General features: G+C 40.4%; 1 protein-coding gene across 7 annotated transcripts in view; it reads left to right on the forward strand.

The window, feature by feature from the left end:
• Nucleotides 1-12,225: 12,225 nt before the first annotated feature.
• The window catches only part of SNPH (syntaphilin), a 34,765-nt gene continuing 32,363 nt past the window's right edge, over nt 12,226-14,627 (forward strand). For all 7 annotated transcript variants that reach the window (XM_073236770.1, XM_073236772.1, XM_073236768.1 and 4 more), the window contains exons 1-2: nt 12,226-12,342; nt 12,593-12,692. The gene's annotated coding sequence lies outside the window, so the exon portion shown is untranslated. The remainder of the gene's footprint in view (nt 12,343-12,592; nt 12,693-14,627) is intronic.

Here is a 14,627-nt window from a genome sequence, read left to right on the forward strand (position 1 = left end):
TCAGCATAGTAAGATGTTGTAGAATCACTACTTGTCTTCTCTGTGTTGCACAGCCCTCCCCGTACCACCCCCACACTATCCAAGCTAATCGTAATACTCCCTTTCTTTTCCCCTGCTCTTATCCCTCCCTTCCCTCGATCCTCCCCAGTCCCTTTCCCTTTGGTAACTGTTAGTCCATTCTTGGGTTCTGTGATTCTGCTGCTGTTTTGTTCCTTCACTTTTTCTTTGTTCTTATACTCCACATATGAGTGAAATCATTTGGTACTTGTCCTTCTCCGCCTGGCTTATTTCACTGAGCATAATACCCTCTAGCTCCATCCATGTTGTTGCAAATGGTAGGATTTGTTTTCTTCTTATGGCTGAATAATATTCCATTGTGTATATGTACCACGTCTTCTTTATCCATTCATCTACTGATGGACACTTAGGTTGCTTCCATTTCTTGGCTATTGTAAATAGTGCTGCAATAAACATAGTGGTGCATCTATTTTTTTCAAACTGGGCTGCACTCTTAGAGTAAATTCCTAAAAGTGGAATTCCTGGGTCAAATGGTATTTCTATTTTGAACTTTTTGAGGAACATCCATACTGCTTTCCATAGTGGTTGAACTAATTTACATTCCCACCAGCAGTATAGGAGGGTTCCTTTTTCTCCACAACCTCACCAACATTTGTTTTTGTTTGTCTTTTGGATGGTAGCCATCCTTACTGGTGTGAGGTGATATCTCATTGTGGTTTTAATTTGCATTTCTCTGATAAGTAGTGATGTGGAGCATCTTTTCATGTGTCTGTTGGCCATCTGAATTTCTTCTTTGGAGAGCTATCTGTTCAGCTCCTCTGCCCATTTTTTAATTGGATTATTTGCTTTTTGTTTGTTGGGATACGTGAGCTCATTATATATTTTGGATGTCAAGCCTTTATCGGAGCTGTCATTTACGAATATATTCTCCCATACTATAGGGTACCTTTTTGTTCTACTGATGGTGTCCTTTGCTGTACAGAAGCTTTTCAGCTTGATGTAGTCCCACTTTTTCATTTTTGCTTTTGTTTCCCTTGCCTGGGGAGATAGATTCATGAAGAAGTCGCTCATGTTTATGTCCAAGAGATTTTTGCCTATGTTTTTTTCTAAGAGTTTTATGGTTTCATGACTTACATTCAGGTCTTTGATCCATTTTGAATTTACTTTTATGTATGGGATTAGACAGTGATCCAGTTTCATTCTCCTACATGTAGCTGTCCAGTTTTGCCAGCACCATCTGTTGAAGAGACTGTCATTCCCCATTGTATGTCCATGGCTCCTTTATCGTATATTAATTGACCATATATATTTGGGTTAATGTCTGGAGTCTCTATTCTGTTCCACTGGTCTGTGGCTCTGTTCTTGTGCCAGTACCAAATTGTCTTGATTACTGTGGCTTTGTAGTAGAGCTTGAAGTCAGGGAGTGAGATCCCCCCCCACTTTATTCTTCCTTCTCAGGATTGCTTTGGCTATTTGGGGTCTTTGGTGTTTCCATAAGAATTTCTGAACTATTTGTTCCAGTTCACTGAAGAATGCTGTTGTTAATTTGATAGGGATTGCATCAAATATGTATATTGCTTTGGGCAGGATGGCCATTTTGATGATATTAATTCTTCCTAGCCAAGAGCATGGGATGAGTTTCCATTTGTTAGTGTCCTCTTTAATTTCTCTTAAGAGGGTCTTATGGTTTTCAGGGTATAGTTCTTTCACTTCCTTGGTTAGGTTCATTCCTAGGTATTTTATTCTTTTTGATGCAATTGTGAATGGAATTGTTTTCCTGATTTCTCTTCCTATTGGTTCATTGTTAGTGTATAGGAAAGCCACAGATTTCTGTGTGTTAATTTTGTATCCAGCAACTTTGCTATATTCCGATATCAGTTCTAGTAGCTTTGGAGTGGAGTCTTTAGGGTTTTTTATGTACAATATCATGTCATCTGCAAATAGTGACAGTTTAACTTCCTCTTTACCAATCTGGATTCCTTGTATTTCTTTGTTTTGTCTAACTGCTGTGGATAGGACCTCCAGTACTATGTTAAATAACAGTGGGGAGAGTGGGCATCCCTGTCTTGTTTCCGATCTCAGAGGAAAAGCTTTCAGCCTCTTGCTGTTCAATATGATGTTAGCTCTGGGTTTATCATATATGGCCTTTATGATGTTGAGGTACTTGCCCTCTATACCCATTTTGTTGAGAGTGTTTATCATGAATGGATGTTGAATTTTGTCAAATGCTTTTTCAGTATCCATGGAGATGATCATGTGTTTTTTGTCCTTCTTTTTGTTGATGAGGTGGATGATGTTGATGGATTTTAGAATGTTGTACCGTCCTTCCATCCCTGGGATGAATCCCATTTGGTCATTGTGTATGATCCTTTTGATATATTTTTGAATTTGGTTTGCTAATATTTTATTGAGTATTTTTGCATCTATGTTCATCAGGGATATTGGTCTGTAATTTTCTTTGCTTGTGGGGTCTTTGCCTGGTTTTGGTATTAGGGTGATGTTGGCTTCATAGAATGAGTTTGGGAGTATTCCCTCCTCTTCTATTTTTTGGAAAACTTTAAGGAGAATGGGTATTATGTCTTCTCTGTATGTCTGATAAAATTCCTAGGCAAAACCAACTGGCCTGGGGGTTTTGTTCTTGGGTAGTTTTTTGATACCGCTTCAATTTCTTTGCTCATAATTGGTTTGTTTAAATTTTGTGTTTCTTCCTTGGTCAGTCTTGGAAGGTTGTATTTTTCTAGGAAGTTGTCCATTTCTTCTCGGTTTTCCAGCTTATTAGCATATAGGTTTTCATAGTATTCTCTAATAATTCTTTGTATTTCTGTGGGATCCATCGTGGTTTTTCCTTTCTCGTTTCTGATTCTGTTGATGTGTGTTGATTCTCTTTTTCTCTTATTAAGTTTGGCTAGAGGCTTATCTATTTTGTTTATTTTCTCAAAGAACCAGCTCTTGGTTTCATTGATTTTTCTCTATTGTTTCATTCTTCTCTATTTTATTTATTTCTTCTCTGATCTTTATTATGTCCCTCCTTCTGACTTTAAGCCTCATTTGTTCTTCTTTTTCCAATTTTGATAATTGTGACATTAGACTGTTCATTTGGGATTGTTCTTCCTTCTTTAAGTATGCCTGGATTGCTATAAACTTTCCTCTTAAAACTGCTTTCAGTTTGTCCCACAGAAGTTGGGGCTTTGTGTTATTGTTGTCATTTGTTTCCATATATTGCTTGATCTCTATTTTGATTTGGTCATTGATTCATTGATTATTTAGGAGCATGTTGTTAAGCCTCCATGTGTTTGTGAGCATTTTTGCTTTCTTTGTACAATTTATTTCTAGTTTTATACCTCTGTGGTCTGAAAAGTTGGTTGGTAGTATTTCAATCTTTTTGAATTTACTGAGGATCTTTTTGTGGCCTAGTATGTGGTCTATTCTGAAGAATGTTCCCTGTGCAGTTGGGAAGAATGTGTATCCTGTTGTTTTTGGATGTAGAGTTTTATAGATGTCTATTAGGTCCATCTGTTCTAGTGTGTTGTTCAGTGCCTCTGTGTCCTTATTTATTTTCTGTCTGGTGGATCTATCCTTTGGAGTGAGTGGCATGTTGAAGTCTCAAATGAATGCATTGCATTCTATTTCCTCCTTTAGTTCTGTTAGTATTTGTTTCACCTTTGCTGGTGCTCTTGTGTTGGGTGCATATATATTTATAATGGTTATATCCTCTTGTTGGACTGAGCCCTATATCATTATGTAGTGTCCTTCTTGATCTCTTATTACTTTCTTTGTTTTGATGTCTATTTTGTCTGATACTAGTACTGTAGCACCTTCTTTTTTCTCCCTGTTGTTTGCATGAAATATGTTTTTCCATCCCTTGACTTTTAGTCTGTGCATGTCTTTGGGTTTGAGGTGAGTCTCTTGTAAGTAGCATATAGGTGGGTCTTCCTTTTTTATCCATTCTATTACTCTGTGTCTTTTGATTGGTGCGTTCAGTCCATTTACATTTAGGGTGGTTATTGAAAGATATGTACTTATTGCCATTGCTGGCTTTAGATTCATGATTACCAAAGTTTCAAGGATAGCTTCGTTAGTATCTTACTGTCTAAGTTAACTCTCTTATCGAGCTATTATAAGCACTGTCTGGTGATTCTTTATTTCTCTCCCTTCTTATTTCTCCTCCTCCATTCTTTATATGTTGGTTGTTGTATTCTGTGCTCTTTTGTGTTTTCTTTGATTACATTTGTGGGTAGTTGATTTTATTTTTTGCCTTTTGTTAGTGTTTGGTTGGTCTGCTTTCTTTGCTGTGATTTTATTTTCTCTTGTGACATCTATTTAGTCTTAGGAGTGCTCCCATCTAGAGCAGTCCCTCTAAAATACCCTGTTGAGGTGTTTTGTGGGAGGCAAATTCCCTCAACTTTTGCTTGTCTGGGAATTGTTTAATCCCTCCTTCATATTTAAATAATAATCGTGCTGGATACAGTATTCTTGGTTCCAGGCCCTTCTGTTTCATTGCATTAAACATATCATGCCATTCTCTTCTGGCCTGTAAGGTTTCTGTTGAGAAGTCTGATGATAGCCCGATGGGTTTTCCTTTGTAAGTGACCTTTTTCCTCTCTCTAGCTGCCTTTAAAACTCTGTCCTTGTCCTTGATCTTTGCCATTTTAATTATTATGTGTCTTGGTGTTGTCCTCCTTGGGTCCCTTCTGTTGGGAGTTCTGTGTACTTCTGTGGTCTGAGCGATTATTTCCTCCTCCAGTTTGGGGAAGTTTTCAGCAATTATTTCTTCAAAAATACTTTTTACCCCTTTTTCTCTCTCTTCTTCTTCTGGTACCCCTATAATGCAGTTATTGTTCCTTTTGGATTGGTCACACAGTCCTCTTAATATTGTTTCATTCCTGGAGATCCATTTATCTCTCTCTGTATCAGCTTTTCTGTGTTCCTGTTCTCTGATTTATATTCCATTAATGGCCTCTTGCACCTCATCCAGTCTGCTCTTAAGCCCTTCCAGAGATTGTTTCATTTCTGTAATCTCCTTCCAGACTTCATCCCTCAGCTCTTGCATGTTTCTCTGAAGATCCATCAGCATGGTTATGACCTTGATTTTGAATTATTTTTCAGGGAGATTGGTTAGGTCTATCTCCTTCTCAGGGGTTGACTCTGTGATTTTTGTCTAGATCAAATTCTTCTGCCTTTTCATAGTGATAGAGGTAGTTTTGGGGAGCTGGCATGTGTGTTGGGTGGGAGAATGTCCCTTCTTGCTGGTTTGTGGTCTTCCTCTCCTGGGAGAAGAGTGACCCCTAGCGGCTTCTGTTGGGCAGCTGCGTGCAGACAGGGTGTCTGATTCTTGCCTGGCCGCTGTGGAAGAAGCTCTGCCTGGTTGTTGTGGGCCTGGCTGCTGCCGCTATGGCAGAGTTGCACTGAAGGGGGATCGGGCGGGAGGCTGTTTATCACCATGAGGGGCCTCCAAGCTGTGCTGCCACCCAAGGGTTTCGGGCACCTGGAGTTCCCCGGGATTCCCAGTTTCTGGGGTGATTGTGCCGGGTTGCTTCCGTCCAGCTGTGAGGCCTCTGTCCCTTTTAGTCTTTCAAAAAGCACTCGCTTTTCTTTTGTCCCAGTTGCGCCAGCTGTGGGGACCTACTCACTGGTCTTACTGTCCTGTTTCTCTAGTATCCAGCACACCACGCACTGTGTGTCTGCGCTCTTAGTGTGAATGGCTAGGGCTGGGTATTAGCAGTCCTGGGCTCCCTCTCCCTCCCTGCTCCAACTCCTCTCCTCCCTCCAGGAGCTGGAGTGAGGGGTGCTCGGGTTCCGCCAGACCGTGGCTTATATCTTACCCCCTTCCCAAGGTGCTGGGTTCTCACAGGTGTGGATGTAGTCTGGCTGTTGTTGTGTGTCTTCTGGTCTCTCTTTTAGGAATAGTTGTATTTGTTGTATTTTCAAAAATATATATGGTTTTGGGAGGAGATTTCCGCTGCTCTACTCACACCGCCATCTTGGCTCCATCCCCTCAATACAATTTACTTTTGTGAATTAATTATGTGTCCTGGGACTTTGCTAAAGTCACAGATTAGTTCTAAGAGTTTATTTTTTGTAGATTCCTTGGGATTTTATACACAGACAATCATGTTTTCTTCAAAGAGGGACAGTTTTGTTTCTTTCTTGGCTAACTGTTTCCAGTTCAAGGAAAACCAGTCACTGTTTTATCAGTAAGTCTTCCATTTCTGTTAGCTGTAGCTGGTTTTGTTTGTGTGTGTGGGTAGGGGAGGGCAATTTTTATCAGATTGGGGATATTCCTTTCTGTTCCTAGTTTGCTATTTTTTTAAATCATGAATTGGTGTTGAATTTTATTAAATGCTTTTTCTGAATTGATTTAATAGTGAAGTTTTCTTTAGATTGTTAATACGGTGGTTTACACCAATTGTTTTCTGAATTTTTAACTAGTTTTGCATTTCCAGGATAAACTCCCTTGGTCATGTTGTATTACTTCTTTTAGGTATCATTGAATTCAATTGGCTAATTTATTTTAACAGCTTTATTGAGATATGATTCACATACCATAAAATTCACCCTATTTAAAGTGTTCAATTCATGGTTTATAGTACATTCACAGTGTTATGCAGCCATCACCATTATCTAATTTTAGAATATTTTCATCATCCAAAATGAAACCCCTTACTCATTAGCAATCACCCCCTATTAGCAGTCACCTTCCCACAACTCCTGAAAACTACTAATCCACTTTGTTTCTCATACAATATATGGACTTCTGTGTCTGATTTTTCTCACTTAGCATGATGTTTTCGAGGTTTAACCGTGTTGTAGAATGTATCTGCATTTCATTTCTTTTAATGGCCAAATTAGTATCCCATTATATGGACATTCATTCTGTTTACCCATTCGTTGCTAGGTAGATATGTGTTGTTTCCACTTCTTTACTATTATGAGCAATGCTGCTATGAATGCTAGTGTAGAAGTTTTTGTGTATACATGTTTTCATCTTTCTTGGGGAATTGTTGAGAATATGATAAGTCTACATTTAATGTTTTAGGAAATTGTCACACTGTTTTCCAAAGTAACTGTACCCTTTTATATTTCCACTACTCACCTATGAGTGTTCCAATTTCTCTATAGGCTTGTCACCACTTGTTACTCTCCCTTTTTCATATTACAGCTATCCTAGTAACTGTGAAGTAATATCTCATGGTTTTGATTTGCATGCCCCTAATAACAAATGATATATATCTTTTCATATGGATTTGCTAATATTTTGTTAGGATTTTTGCATCTGTGTTCATGAGGGATATTGGGCTGTATTTGTCTTTTTTGTACTGTCTTTTCTGGTTTTGATATTAGGGTAATACTGGCCTCATAAAATAACTTGGAAAGTGTTTCTCCTATTTTATTTCTCTGTAAGAGACTGTGTAGAATCAGTGTTTTCTCCTTTAAATGTTTGGTAGAATTCACCCATGAAACCATACAGATATGGAGATTTATATTTCAGAAGGTTTTAAACTATGAATTCCATTTTTAAAATAGTTATAGGGCTATTTATTTATCTACTTCATTTTGGTAAGTTTTGGTAGCTTGTGGTTTTCAAGGAAGTGTTCCATTTCATCTAAACTGGTGGTTACACATGTGGAATTGTTTGGAGTATTCCTTAATTGTCCTTTCAATGGATGCTGGGTCTACAGTAATAACCCCTCTTTCATTCCAGATCCTGTTAATTTGTGTCTTGTCTCTTCAATTGTACTAAAGGCTTATTAATTTTAATAGTTTTTTCAAAGAACGAGCTTTTGATTTCATTTACTTTTTGTTTTTTCTTTTTTCAATTTCACTGATTTTTGCTGTGATGTTTATATTTCCTTCATTTGGTTTGCTTTTAGTTTATTTTGCTCTTATTTTTCTAGTTGATCAAGATGGAGTCTAACTGATTCAAGACCTTCCTTCTTTTCTAATATAAATGCTTCATAGTATATATTTCCTGCCAAGCACTGCTTTAGCTTCATTGCATGAATTTTTGATGGGTTGTATTTTCACTTTTGTTCAGCTCAAAATATGTTCTAATGTTCCTTCAGACTTCCTCTTTGAAACTTGTTAATTCTTTAGGATCAGAGAACATACTTTAAATGATTTTGATTCTTTTAAGTTTGTTAAGGTTTGTTGTATGACCTAGTATAAGTCTGTCTTGGTGGATGTTCCATGGCACTTGAAAAGAATATATTTTGCAGTTGTTACATAGAGTGTTCCATAATGTCAGCTGAACCTAGCTGGTGACAGTGCCACTGAGTTCTTCCACATCCTAACTTATTTTCTATTAGTTCTACTGATCACTGAGAAAGGAGTGTTCACATCTGCAACTATATTGTGACTCTGTCTGTTCTCATTTCAGTTCTGACAGTTTTTGCTTTATATATTTTGAAGCTCATTTATTAGGTGCATACACATTTACAGTTATTATCTCCTCCTGGTAAAGTTACCCTTTAATTTGTGTATATTGATTCTCTTTATCTCTGGTAATTTTCTTTGCTCTATAGTCTACTTTTTCTCATATTAAGCCATTCTAGCTTTCCTTTGATTAGTATTTGCATGGTATATATTTCTCCATCTTTTACTTCTAGCCTGCCTATATCATTATATTTACAGTGAGTTTCTTGTGGACACCATTTAATTAAGTCATTTTTTATCTGGTCTGATCATCTGTTTTAATTGATGTGTTTAAACCATTTAAATTTACTGTAAATGTTAATATGTTTGGATTTAGATCTACCATTTTATTATTTGTTTACTGTTTGTTCCCTCTATTTTTTATTCCTGTGTTTTCCCCTTTCTTGCCTTCTTTTGGAATATTTGAACATTTTTTAGAATTTCATTTTAATTTACCCGTGTTTTTCTTCTTATACTATATTTTTTGTTATAGATATTTTCAAATAATTGCTCTAAGGATTACAAAATACATACTTCTCAAGCTCTACTTAGAATCAATGTTTTACCACTTCAAGTGGAGTATAGAAACTATGCACCATGTAAGTTCCTTTACACTCCATCCTTTATATGTAATTGTAATGGTCTTAAGTATTACACTACATACATTGAAACCTCATCAGACAATGTTCCAAATGTTGCTTTCAACCTGTCAGACATATTTTAAATAACTCAAGGAGTGAAGAATAATGTATTACATTTACCCAGATATTTACCATTTTTATTGTCCTTCTTTCTTGGATAATCAAGGTTTCCTTCTAATATAATTTCCCTCCTGTCTGAAGAATTTTCTTTAGCAGTGCTTTCAGAGCAGGTCTGCTGGCAATGAGTTCTGTTTTCCTTTATCTGAGAATGTCTTTATATCACCTTCATTCCTGAAGGATATTTTTGCTTGACACAGAATTCTTATTAACTGTTCTTTTCTTTCAGTAATATAAAATTTCTGTTCCATTTTTCTTCTGCCCTCCATGGTTTCAGTTGAGAAATCCACAGCTATTCAAATCATTATTCCCATTTAATTAACATACATTTCCCTGATTGCTTTTAAGTTTTTTTTCTCTGTCTTTAGTTTTTAATAGTAACCGAAAATAATAATTTTTCTATTATTATCATTATTATTATTCAGTTTATCCTCTTTCAGATTCACCAGAAGCTGAAGCTTAGAGCTTTATTTATTTATTCTGCTCTCTTGCTGCCTTGTTCCCACACTTGCACCTGCATCTGATCCAAATGGTGGGAAGACAGAAAGAGACAAAAAACAACAGGCTCACTCAATACCACAGCTACTCTGATTGGAGAAGTTTCTCCTCCTTCAGAGTTTTAGGTACCTGACTGTGATAATCATCACTGCAGGATTACCTGGGGCCTGCCTGGGTCATGAGACAATGGAGAAAAGGTTGAAAAAGAAAATGAAAGATTATCTCCATCACTCACTCTGAGCACTACGGGTCTCCTGTCCTGATCCTCAAATCTGAACTAGGGAGATTCTTTGGGAGTTTTCTCTGTGTTGATTCCCCACTTCTGGATTTTGGGCTGTCTTGACACCAGGCCAGGGGATACCAGAAGAAACAAAAATGGTAAATTTACTAGTTCAGTGATACATCAAATTGTAGCCTTCTTCCCCATTTGCTTGCTAGTATTTTCTCTTCAAAGACCTCTGGTAGCTGCTACATGCATTTTGTCCAGGTTTTATTGCTGCATTCAGTGTGCCTACACAGAATTGGAAACAAAATTGCTTTTGAAACTAAACAAATTTAAGTATTTCCCAATTAATGCAAAATGAAAATACTAATTTCTTTAGAATTCTTTTGTTTTATGCTTTTGAAATTCTCATTTGCTGTAATCCACATTATAACTAAACATTGGCTGTCTTCTCAATAACATTCATAATGCTGAGAAGCGAATTCTTTACTAGCTAATATCATTCCAGTTGGAACTAATGTGTGGGTGGAGGGACTCTTTTGTTTTGGGGAAGTTCTTGTGGAGATTTCTGGGAAATGTAGTCCTCTAAGTGCCAAACAGAAAAACATGGAGGAAGGCCAAAAAAAAATTTTTTTAAATGAGAATCTCAGAAATTATCTCTTAATAAACAAATAATAATTACATGGTTTTCTTTGGTTTTGCTTTAAGTAAAGAAATCATTTATAAAATTTAAGTGGACCTTGGGCAGATAAAACATTTCATCCTTAAGTTGCTAATACAGTAGGGTTTTTTTAGACAGCAGGCTTTGTTTCACACAGCTTTTTCAACTATAATTTCCTATTCCTGCTACAATTGTTGGGCCATGTTTTTCCATAGAGCATAATATAATGATGACCATCTGACAGAAGAATTCAATTTAATTAATAGCAGGAAAATAAAACCAATGCCAAAGAAAATAGTAGGCGTGTGTTAAAAAATTATAGGCATTGTTATGGAGTGATGGATTTATCAGAATTAGAGCTAGAGAAAAAGATTTAACTTTGAAGAGTAACACTAAATGTAAGATAATTATCTTTTTATGTACATTATAAATATTAACAATTTCTCAATATTAACTATTTCACTGTACAAATTCTCCTTCAGCTTGACTGGAGAGTAGAGAGTACCATGTGCAGCCTTGCCAAGAGTAGACAGAAACTTAAGAGTCTTAAGGGACAAGGAATGATGTGACATCTGGCCTGGTGTTCTTATGGAAGACTAGGACCAGCACAATGCATGCTTGCTCTCTTAGTATTTATTGAGAACCTAATATGTGTTTGGCACTATTCTAGGCACTGGGAATACAGCAGGGGCCAAAGAAACTTCCTTCCCTTGCAGAGTGTACATTCTAGTGGGAGTGATAATGACAAATATTTAATATACAATATATTAGCTGGTGAAATAAACAAAACTAGGACAAAAGGAGTAGGGGAGGAGTGAATTCTGCTTTATGTAGGGTGGGGTCAAGGAAGTCTCCCTGAGACATTTGAGCAGAGAGAGAGAGATGGAGGAAGTGAGGGATGGTTTTGAGCAGAGGAATGAGTGAGCAGATAGTTAAGGCTGCTTCAGGAGGGAGCCCCTTCCACGCTCCCCACTTCTCACACACGGACTAGATTAGAAACCAGGCCCAAAGAGTGAGTTAACTTATCTAAAGTTGCATGGCTAGTAACAGAAGAGCTAGGCAGAGAATCCAGTTTTCTGGACCACAGTCCCCTTGTTTCAACTGTGATGGCAGATGGAACACAGAGGGAAATGGTGTATAATGAACACTTACTCTAGGTTGTGATTATTTATCTTTCCAAAGATTCACCTCCTTAATACTTCAAAGACAAACATTTTCGTTTTCAGATATTTAAGATTCTTCCCGTCATTTTTCTTAGTAGTCTAAGTACCATTTGCATTAAATAACTCGTCCTTAGCGGTACTTGGTTTAGGGAATGAAAAATATTCCTAAAGGAATTCAGATAAAATTACTATTTAACATAAGCTGACTATGTGGCAGGAAGTGAGATTGGTATCATCATTCCACTTTACAGATGAGAAAGTTGAGGCCCAGAGAGGTGAAGGAACTTGCCCAGGATCACACAGCCTGTTAGTGAACCAATGTGCTTTCTGCCATGCCTCATCACCCAGCTTAGAGTACAGGCTGGTGTGGGTGCTCAGGTCTCTGCTCCCGCTCCCGCAGGAGCAAGATGCCAACTATCTCTTTAAGAAGGAAAAAGAAGACGGGCCGCTTACGCAGCTGCCGGCGAGCCGCCGACTGGCTGGTATCCTCCATCTACCTCGCCCTCCTTCCCCGCCCTCCCGGCAGCCTGCTAGCCGCCTCCAGCAGAGGCTCCGGAGAGCAGTTCGGCGGCCTGGGCAGGGCAGCCGAAGCCATGGAAGCCTCGGCAGGTGATGACAGGCACCCTGGAGACCTCCGGGTCCCCCCACGAGCTGCGTCCACCGCAGCCCAGAGTGCCCAGTGCGGGCTCGGGGGAGGAAAGGCGCGGGCTGGGAGGAGGATCTGACCCGGTGCCCGGCAGGCGGCCCGCCCTCCAGGCTTTTTGGCTGCGGCGGCCCAGCTGTCAGTGACTGGGGGCTCGGCTGCCCGGCTGTCTCCACCCGTGTTCACCGCCCCTGTCTGTTTTCCCCGCCGCCGCAGGTTGCTGATCAGGGCCAGCTGCAGCGGCGACTGCAGAGGCGCTGCGCCAAGCGGGGCCGGAGTGGTGTGACCGGCAGGGCTGCGGAGCAAGTGGACTCAGGTGAGGAGGCCGCGGGGAGCCGGGCGAGAGCCCTGCGCTACAGGGCGGCGGGCGGGGGTAGCTGGAGACGGTCTCTGCGGCAGAATCCCTCAGAGGGCACAGGCCGAGGGTTGGCTGTGACTCATTCTTATCCCCCCCCTTCATTCCCCAACATCCTTCTAAGCACCCCCCCAACACACACGCGCGCGCGCGCGCACACACACACACTGTGAAATTCACTAATTACAGGATGCTGATTGAAGCGGGGAGGATGCCCAAGGTAGGCGATTAAGAGGGTTTTAGGGACCACCCTATTCCTATTTGTCTTCGTCTTCTGGCATTTAGCAAACATTTAAGCCTCTTTACTTCTTGGGGGAGGAGTGGGGTATACCTGGGGTTGGGAGAAAGATGGAACCCCACACCCAACCCAAGGTCAAGTGCCAACTACTGCTTCCTTCCCATATTCCCCTGAGAAGCAGCAAAGCCCTGCAGTAGATCTGGAAAATATGCCCATGACCCTGAGAGTGGGAGATCTGAGCCTCAGTCTCTCTGTAGCTTCCATGGATATAATGTTTTCTCCTTCTGCTCCTCAGCAGGGAGCTGGGCTGTCTGGAACCCCTGCTAGCCTGGGAGGCCCCAATTCCCCTTTCTCATTCCTGTGGACTGAGGAAAGCCCTGGTCAAACGCTGCCTGTTTCCTCTGCCTTCTCTGCCCATCTGGTGGTATGGGATGAGCTAGAGAAGCTTACCAGAAAAAGGTGATCTCTGCAGGCAGGGTAGTATAGGGGAGGTGCCAGAGACTGGGGTTCTAGTCCCTGAGCTTGCTAGTGGGCCACAAGTAGCCATCTTAAAATTCTCCAGGCGTGGGTGTCTGTCTGTTCATCTGTTAAATGCAGGAGTTGGATTAGATGGTCTGTACAATTTTAGTATGCCACTCAAGTAGCTCTTACATGTCAGAGTCACCCCTCTACTAAAATAAAACAACCTGGAATTTAAACCTGATTCTGTGAAATAACCAGGGTTTCCTCAGTTGATCTCTCTCAACTCTGGACTTCTCAAGTGAAACATTGACCTTGTGAATCTCACAGCACTGGCACATTAGACAGTCCTATACTGGCATTCCTGTGCCATCACGGGGGTGACCTCTGTCAAGCTAATTCCCATCCCAAGCTCCAGTTTCCTCATCTGTAAATCTGGGAAGAGGGGTTCATGACTCGGAGAGTTGATATGAGGATTAAATGAGATGTATATGGAAGCTCTGAAAATAGTGCCAGTGTCTGGTACATAGTAGGTTTTCAGGGATGCAGGACTTGGGAGATAGACTCCCGGGAGAAGGGAGGGCTGGCTGCCTGCCAGCCCCTTTCACATCCCTGCGGATGGTGTCCCTGCCAGGGAATAATGAATGCTGGAGTGTGTTGGGCTTCTGGGCTGAGGGCCTAAGAAGCAACAAGGAGGTACAAACACTTCCACTGAGAGGCTGTGACATCATTCTAGCAAATGATGGTCCCAAGGAGGCATATATAGCCCAACACTGGGTTTGGAAAATCTTATAGCCGAAGGCAGAGTCCCTAAGGGAACAGCAGAAGCACCAGAATCCTGCGTGCAGGCGGGGTGCTTTCCTGGTCCCACTGCTGCTCCCTTGCCCTCCCTGGAGCCTCTCACTAGAATCGTCCTGAGATAATGCAGTCATGTTTTGGGTGTCTGCATTTTCTATTATTTACCTCCCCTCCTGCTGTCATTTTCAGCCTTGCATTCAGCCCTTCTTGCTCCAATTTGTTGCACAGATACATTCCGACTCTTGACAGCAAAGAAGCCTCCTGATCGGGTGGGCCAGGGCACTTGGCTGATGCACCATCTGGGCCAAAAGAAGTTATGTTCCCACCTACCCTAAATCCCCATGAGATTGTGGGCTTCTCCCAACAGAGGCCCTGTCTCTTCTTTCTGTGTCTCCAACTGC

Source organism: Manis javanica, chromosome 5 (genome assembly GCF_040802235.1).
Source record: "Manis javanica isolate MJ-LG chromosome 5, MJ_LKY, whole genome shotgun sequence".
Lineage (NCBI taxonomy): Eukaryota > Metazoa > Chordata > Mammalia > Pholidota > Manidae > Manis > Manis javanica.